Source organism: Tachyglossus aculeatus, chromosome 1, assembly GCF_015852505.1.
Source record: "Tachyglossus aculeatus isolate mTacAcu1 chromosome 1, mTacAcu1.pri, whole genome shotgun sequence".
NCBI classification, from domain to species: Eukaryota; Metazoa; Chordata; class Mammalia; order Monotremata; family Tachyglossidae; genus Tachyglossus; species Tachyglossus aculeatus.
Window position 1 is genome coordinate 37,559,916 of NC_052066.1, and position 9,185 is coordinate 37,569,100.

The 9,185-nt window shown below is 39.6% G+C and overlaps 1 non-coding gene across 1 annotated transcript; it reads right to left on the reverse strand.

Moving 5' to 3' along the window:
• Positions 1 to 378: 378 nt before the first annotated feature.
• Positions 379 to 516, reverse strand: LOC119933896. Its single transcript, XR_005452767.1, has one exon. It is a non-coding gene; the product is annotated as a small nucleolar RNA SNORA7 (small nucleolar RNA).
• Between the last annotated feature and the right edge of the window lie 8,669 nt (positions 517 to 9,185).

The window sequence follows — 9,185 nt, forward strand, 5'->3', positions numbered from 1 at the left end:
TTCAATCGGTCAGTAGTATTTATTGAGCGCTAACTACATGCCACACACTGTTCTAAGTGCTTGGAAGAGTACACTACAAGAAAATTAGCAGATACATTCCCGTATGTTCCTTGCGGGCAGGAATTGTGCCGACCAACTCTTTTGAATTGTTTTATCTTGTCTTATGCTGTCGAATCTTCTCTGACCCACAGAGACGCCATGAATGCGTCTCTCCCAGAATGCCGCACCTCCATCTGCAATTGTTCTGGTAGTGTATCTATAGGTTTTCTTGGTAAAAATACAGAAGGGGTTTGCCACTGCCTTCTTCCACACAGAAAACCCAAATCTCCACCCACTACTCTCTCACAAGCCGCTGTTGCCCAGGGCAAGTGAGTTTTAACTTGTAGCAGATTGCCTTCCACTCTCTAGCCACTACCCAAGCTAAGAATGGGATGGTCAGGCCTCTGCTTGACTCTCCCTCCCATAGTTGAGACTGGTAAAGTACTGGAAACTCTCCAGTTGCGACCCTGGGAGGGGACCTTTGAATCGTACTCTCCAAAATATTTAGCACAGTGCTCTGCACACAGCAAACACTCAACAAATACCATAGATTGATTGTTTGATTGACATATATACATGAGTGCTAAGGAGGGTGTCAAAAATTCATAAGCATATAAGCCAGACATGTCCTCTCTACAGGTTTATTAATCAACCAGAATGAAAGCAAATGGTCCTAAGGTACATTAATCACATGTCTAAATCTGCAAACAAGACTAAATGAGTAGAGAAGCAGTGTGGTTTAGTGGAAAGAGCACGGGCTTGGGAGTCAAAGGTTGTGGGTTCTAATCCCAGCCCCACCACTTGTCTGCTGTGTGGCCTTGGGTGAGCGATTTAACTTCTCTGTGCCTCAGATACCTCATCTGTAAAGTGGGGATTAATACTGTAAGCCCCACGTGGGACAATCTGATTACCTTGTATCTACCCCAGTGCTTAGAACATAGTTACTTAGTGTGCTTAACAAATACCATCATTATAATTGTTATTATTATTAAAATTACATCTGGTGTGAACGTTGTATTTTAATAGTAATTATAATAGCATTTATTAAGCGCTTACTATGTGCAAAGCACTGTTCTAAGCGCGGAGGTTACAAGGTGATCAGGTTGTCCCACGGGGGGCTCACAGTCTTCATCCCCATTTTACAGATGAGATCACTGAGGCACAGAGACGTTAAGTGACTTGCCCAAAGCCACACATCCGGCAACTGGCAGAGCCAGGATTTGAACCCAAGACCTCTGACTCCAAAGCCTGGGCTCTTTCCACTGAGCCATATTTAGTGCTATCTATTTGTATTTGCATTCTATTTAGTGTGCAGACATTCTGTACTCATAGTCATTCCACAGATTCAGGTGATTATTAAGATTATTAAGATTTTATTGAAATAAGGCTCCTCATCCTTATGCAGCACAAACACAATTTGCTCTGAAAAATAAAAACTCATGAGCTAAAAATTAAAATACTCCTAATTACAGTGTTGATTTCTGCTACCCCGCCACCACAGAATCTTCTCAAGAAGCTAATACAATCACACTATAGGCTATGCCTACCCTTATGTTCATTCATTCATTCATTCATTCATTCAATACTATTTATGGAGCACTTACTACTATGTGCAGAGCAGTGTACTAAGTTCTTGGAAAGTACAATTCAGCAATAAAAAGAAACAATCCCTGCCCACAATGGGCTTCTCTATTCTCTTGAATTTAGACTATACTTTGTTAAAGACTGGTTTTTTTTAATCTATTCTTTTACGAAAAATCAAAGCATGCATTCAGGGGAAAAAAGTAACAGAAAATAAGTTTTGAAAAAGTAGGTAAAAAGAATAATAGCCATTGTGAATGCATCAGGGGAAAAAGGAAATAAACAAAATAGATGTGATAATTCATAAACAGGGGGTTTATATCAATGAATATGAAATGAGTTACCCGAAAGTAATCTCTTCTTAAATTTCATATTTAGCAAGACAATAAGGGGAATTTAGGTAAATTGAAGACCTTGTAAAATGATTAGTGACAAAAAAGCAGTGAAGGGAGCAGTGTGGCTCAGTGGAAAGAGCCCAGGCTTTGGAGTCAGAGGTCACGGGTTCTAATCCCGGCTCTGCCAATTGTCAGCTGTTTGACTTTGGGCAAGTCACTTAATTTCTCTGTGTCTCAGTTACCTCATCTGTGAAATGGGGATGAAGACTGTGAGCCACCCACGGGACAACCTGATCACCTTGTAACCCCCCTGGCACTTAGAACAGTGCTTTGCACATAGTAAGCACTTGATAAATGCCATTATTATTATTATTATTATTATTAGAAAGTTTCCATGTTCTGAATAAAAAAACAAAGTTTAGATGCCCTGTTTCCAAGGTTACAAAGGAAATTGATTTACATATTCTTTGAAACCCATTGTAACTGTTTTAGTTTTAGATTAGTCTAGTTATATTCTGATATTGCTATTATTATGATGATGATGATGATGATGTGCCATCAAGTTGTTTCCAATTCATAGCGATTCCATGGATATATTTTCTCCAGAAGGTTCTGTCCTCTGCCATAATCTTTCTAATGGTTCTTTTGTTATCGTTGTTATGGTCTCTATCCATCTAGATCTTCTCCAGAGAATTAGTCCTCCTGATTGTGAGTCCAAAATATGCTAATGTAAGTCGAGTTATTTGGCCTTCGAAAGACCACTCTGATTTAATTTGCTCCAAAATCCATTTGTTTGATTTTCAGGCAGTTCGTGGTATTCACAAATGCCTTCTCCAACACCACATTTCAAATGAATTGATGTTTTTTCTACCCTGTTTTTTCACTGTCCAGCTCTCGATCCATGTATTGTCGCTGGAAACACCATAGAGTTGACAATTTGTACTTTTGTGTCAATTGTTACATCAGCACATTTCACGACTTTTTCTAGGCTCTTCATAGCAAGTCTTCATGACATTGATCTTCGGCATATTTCTTGGCTACTGTTTCCTTTATTATTGATTATCGAACCCAGGAGAGAAAAATTGTCAACTATTTCAATCTTCTCTCCATCCACTACAAATGTGTTAAAAATGCCAGTTGTCATGATTTTTGTTTTCTTGACATTCAAAAATACGCCCGTCTTTTAGCTCTGTTCTTTAACTTTCAATAATAAGTCCTTCAAATCTTTCTCACTTTCTGTTAGTAGGGTTGTATCATCAGCTTAACAAAGGTTGCTTATATTTCTTTCTCCAATCTTTACTCCCCATCCAATCCAGCTTCTCTCATTAGGTATTTGGTATAAAGGATGATCATAAAAGGTGGAAAGGTGCATCCTTGTCTTACACTCTTACTGATGGAAAACCAATCTGTTTCTCCCTGTTTCTGTTCTTATTGTAGCCTCCTGTTTGTCATACAGGTTCTGTATTAATGAAATGAAATGGTCCGGCATGCCCATTTTCCTTAAAGTGCTCCAGAGTGTCTCATGATCCATGCAGTCAAAGGCCTTACTATAATCAATAAATCACATGCTGACTATCTTTTGATATTCTCTTGTCCTTTCAATTATCCTACAGACATCAGCAATGATATCTCACGTCCCTCGTCCTTTCAAGAATTCTGCTTGAACCTCAGGCAATTTGCTTTCCCTGTAAGCCTCCTTCAACGCTGTATAACTTTTAGCAGTACCTTATATTCAGATATTGAAAATATAGAAAAATAAGTCATCATCCTCATCAATAATATTTCTGAGCTTCTACTGTATACTGAATACCGCACTTACTTGGGAAAAATGCAGCAGAAATCAAAGACCATATTCCTGTCTCTGAGGAATGTAGAGTTAGAAGAAAATGGTGTCTTTAAGTACACTGTGACTCCATGCGTCTATTATATTTTACTTTAGGAGCATGGCAGGATAGCCTAGTGTACTGAACTCAGGTCTAAGAGTCCGGGGACATGAGTTCTAATCCCAGCTCTGCCACTTGTCTGTTGTGTGACCCTGGACAAAAAACTTAACATCTATGTGCACCAGTTTCGTAATCTGTAGAATGGAGATCAAATACATTGTTCTCTCTTCACTCCATGTGAGAAAGGGACTTTGTCGACCTGATTATCTTGTCTCTAGCCCAGGGTATAATACAGAGCATGGCACATAATAAATGCTTAATAAATATTAACATTATTATTTTCGTTTTTAGTGCTTTTCTTCTCACCTTCTACTTGTATAAAGGACCTGTCAACCTACTTACAGAATAACCTGAAATTTACCATTTCCTAGATTTTCCTTAACAGAAAAACATAAGAAACATCATTATTGGGTCAAAGCAAGTAGGCCATTCTATCTCAGAGTGTGACTACGAAGGATAGTTGGCGAAAGTGATTTATTTGTTTATTGTTATATTGTACTGACCCAAGCACTTACTATAGTGTTTTGAATACAGTAAGTGATCAATAAATATGAATGGCTGAATGAATTCATTCAATCGTAGTTATTGAGCACTTACTGTGTGCAGAGCACTGTACTAAGCGCTTGGGAAGTACAAGTTAGCAACATATAGAGATGGTCCCTACTAAACAGTGGGCTCACAGTCTAGATGGGGGAGACAGAGAACAAAACAAAACATATTAACAAAATGATATAAATAGAATATGTACAAATAAAATAAATATTTATTGAATGAATCATCATCATCATCATCAATCGTATTTATTGAGCGCTTACTGTGTGCAGAGAACTGTACTAAGCGCTTGGGAAGTACAAACTGGCAACATATAGAGACAGTCCCTGCCCAACAGTGGGCTCACAGTCTAAAAGGGGGAGACAGAGAACAAAACCAAACATACTAACAAAATAAAATAAATAGAATAGATATGTACAAGTAAAAGAAATAAATAGAGTAATAAATATGTACAATGAATGATCAATATATGAAGTGCTGTACTAAAAGCGGGGAAGAAAAATGGAAACTAATTGTGATATAGTTTCTAACCTCAAGGGGCTGACCATCTCAAAACAGAGAAAATAAACACACAATGAATAATATCAGAAACAATGAGGTGATGCCAAACAAAAAAGAAACAGCAGTAGAGGTGTTGACATTTCTCACTGTTCCAGCCCCAGCTTTCCAAACCATCACAACCTTCCCAGCACTCTGAATCCAATTAAGTCAGGCCTAACATCATTGTGAGGGAGTAGGGGCCCAGATTCCCAGTTGAACGAAGGCTTCAGACCTTGTAGGGCAAGCACGTGGTGCAATCTCCTAAATCAGTCAGACAATCGCATTTACTGAGTGCTTACCATGTGCAGAGCACTGTACTAAATACATGGGAGAGCACAATACAACAAAATAACTGACACATTCCCTGCCCACATCGAGTTTGCAGTCTAGAGTTGTTGACCTTCACTCCTGGAGTTGTTGGCGAGAGGAGAATGGAGGCAGTCCCAGGAATTGTGGAGAGCCTCCTTGGAATTAATGGGTTCTTATTCTTCCTGTCTTGTGGGACTTTGTGCATAATAATCCTGCATAATATCTATTACTTATTCATTAATTTAATCACCTACTTTTGTGTTTTCATTTCTATCTATGCTCTAACTTTCTTATTTTATGTTTGTCACTTTATCTTTAAATATGTTATAAGGCATGATCATAAACAGTGATTCTTGAGTGCAGGGATCATGTCTACTAATTCTACTTTATTACCACAAGTTCTTAGTACAGTTCTCCGCACTTGATAGTTGCTCAATAACACTAATAATAATGGCATTTATTAAGTGCTTACTATGTGAGAAGCACTGTTTTAAGCACTGGGGATGTTACAAGGTGATCAGGTTGTCCCACAGGGTGCTCACAGTCTTAATCCCCATTTTACAGATGAGGTAACTGAGGCCCAGAGAAGTTAAGTGACTTGTCCAAAGTCACACAGCTGACAATTAGCAGAGCCGGGATTTGAACCCCTGACCTCTGACTCCAAAGCCCATGCTCTTTCCACTGAGCCATGCTGCTTCCCCAGTAAATACTATCACTTGAGTGTGTTTAAAACCTTATAAACAGGCGTGGCAAAGATCTGGGAATAGAAATGAAGGAAGGAAAATACAATAACTACAGGATACAGAAAGCTAAAGAACTGAGTTACCTACACCTTTCAGAAGCCACTAGTGTTTGTGGGTAGAGTTCTGCCAACACGAATGGAAGATTTCCAGCCTCCTCCGAATGGAGCTAAGATCTCATAGGGAAGAGTCTGGGAAAAACTTCAGCTTGCTGTGCTGTGCCCTCCTCCCCCTCTCCATCCCCCCCGCCTTACCTCCTTCCCCTCCCCACAGCACCTGTATATATGTATATATGTTTGTACATATTTATTACTCTATTTATTTATTTATTTTACTTGTACATATTTATTCTATTCATTTTATTTTGTTAATATGTTTTGTTTTGTTCTCTGTCTCCCCCTTCTAGACTGTGAGCTCGCTGTTGGGTAGGGACCATCTCTATATGTTGCCAACTTGTACTTCCCAAGCACTTAGTACAGTGCTCTGCACACAGTAAGTGCTCAATAAATACGATTGAATGAATGAATGAATGTGCTGCTTTTACTCTTGCTGCTTCCCTATTCCTTGATTTGTTCTGATCTTGGTTTCCACTAAAATAGATTTTCCATGTGATAAGGTCTCTTTTGCTCAGCTGAACCTACCCCTAAAATAAGAGAGAATACAGAAACATGAGATGATTTCACACTAAAGATTTTTCCACTTTCTTCCTCAAAGTCTTAGACCATGTACCTCATCCATGTGGCTCCAAGAACTTGATAGATAGCACCACATATTTTTACAATATTCTCCGGATCCACAGTGGCAGAAATTCAGGCTTTGTGTTTTCTAATTGATATACTTTCTAATTCCAACACTGATTAAATTTTGATTTAAGTTACATATTGTCCTTTGTATTCCATGGTGACATCAGTGACGGTCAAGTTCAGCTATGAGTACATGTGTGGCTGAAAGACCAATCCAGAATCCACAGGCCCAGACACACTGGGCCGCCCAAATATTTGTCCCTTATTGGGTTGTTGTGCTTAAGGTTTGAAGCACTGGGCACTGTTTTCCCTTTCTCCACTTTAGTGTACAGCTTTTCCTCAGAGAGTCACTCCCTTCTTGAGAAGCAGCGTGGCTCAGTGGAAAGAGCCTGGGCTTTGGAAGCAGAGGTCATGGGTTCAAATCCCAGCCCCGCCAACTGTCAGCTGTGTGATTTTGGGCAAGTCACAACTTCTCTGTGCCTCAGTTACCTCATCTGTAAAATCGGGATTAAAACTGTGAACCCCTGAGGGACAACCTGATCACCTTGTAACCTCCCCAGTGCTTAGAACAGTGCTTTGCACATAGTAAGCGCTTAACAAATACCATCATTATTATTATTGATGGTAGTGCATCATGCAGATCTGTCCTCAGCAGATAATAACAATAATAATAATAATAAAATAATAATAATTATAGTATTTGTTAAGCACTTACTATGTGCCAAGCACTGTTCTAAGCGGTGGGGAGAGCTGGGATTAGAACCCACGAACCCCCCATCTTACCTCCTTTCCTTCCCCACAGCACCTGTATATATGTATATATGTTTGTACATATTTATTATTCTATTTATTTATTTATTTATTTTACTTGTACGTATCTATTCTATTTATTTTATTTTGTTAGTATGTTTGGTTTTGTTCTCTGTCTCCCCCTTCTAGACTGTGAGCCCGCTGTTGGGTAGGGACTGTTTCTATATGTTGCCAACTTGTACTTCCCAAGTGCTTAGTACAGTGCTCTGCACACAGTAAGCGCTCAATAAATACGATTGATTGATTGATTGCTTGACCTCTGACTCCTAAGCCTGGGCTCTTTCCACTGAGCCATGCTACTTCTCCGATGATTCCCATTTTTCACCTGGGATGCAACAGTGACGGTGTCCTTAAAATGTCCCTTGCCCTCTCTCCATTCAATATCCCCATTTTAGCTTTCCATAAAGCAGCTGTTTGGGGGGTAATCTGCTTCTGCTCGTTCTCCACACATATTCCACCCAGTGTTAGGTGATTTTTGGCTACCACCCCATTGAGACCCTAGTTCAGCCTTTGTGACTGAGGCCCAGAAGTCCCACGCTACCCCACCAGAGCAGAGAGTGGGTGGGAGAGAGCACGCACTCCAAGCCTGCCAACCTCCTGGCTGGGCCACATGGGTTTTCTGAAGCACCAGAAAAAGATGGAAATGGATTCTATTATGAGACAAATTTTAAAAGAACAATTCTGAAGTAAATTTGAGTGCAAACTAATCCAAGATTGTTTTTCCAGGGATGAATTAATTAGTCGCTGAAGCAGAACATTTCAAAGTTCCAAGGTAGAGAAAAAAAATGGAATTTCAATTAATTTGTTTTATCATTCCTTTAGGTACAGGAATGCACAGTTGAGTCCTCTACCGAATTGCATGGGTGACACGAGCCTCTCTCCACTCTCTCTCCCACGTTCTCTGAGGACTATTGCAGTTATACAACTCCTCACAAATACACAGCCCACCACTGAAACTCTGGGCAATGTGACAGCAAAAAGAAGTGTTTTCTCCATGCTAAAAGTCCTCCTAAAGAAAAGCTGATTTGGGTGGCATAATGATGTGGAGAGGGTATATGGAACTACTCAGTGAGAACAATCATGAGAGCAATGTAATCACTGACTTAACTCATGTCCCAAAGGTTGAGAAGCTGCAATATGGACTCTTTCCTATTCAAAGGTAATCATAATTCTAATCCTGGCTCTGTCAGTTGTGTGACTTTGGTCAAGTCACTTTGCTTCTCTGTGCCTCAGTTACCTCATCTGTAAAATGGGGATTAAGATTGTGAGCCCCATGTGGGACAACCTGATTACCCCAGTGCTTGGCAAAGAGTAAGCACTTAACAAATACCATATTATAAATGGTATTTGTTAAATGCTTACTATATGCGAGGCTCTGTTCTAAACACTGAGGTAGAAACATAAGGCTCAGAGTCTTAATTCCTATTTTTACCGATGAGGTAACTGAGGCTCAGAGAAGTTAAGTGACTTGCCCATGTGGAGAGGGTATATGGAACTATTCAGTGAGAACAATCATGAGAGCAATGTAATCATTGACTTAACTCATGTCCCAGAGTTTGAGAAGCTGCAATATGGGCTCTTTCCTATTCAAAG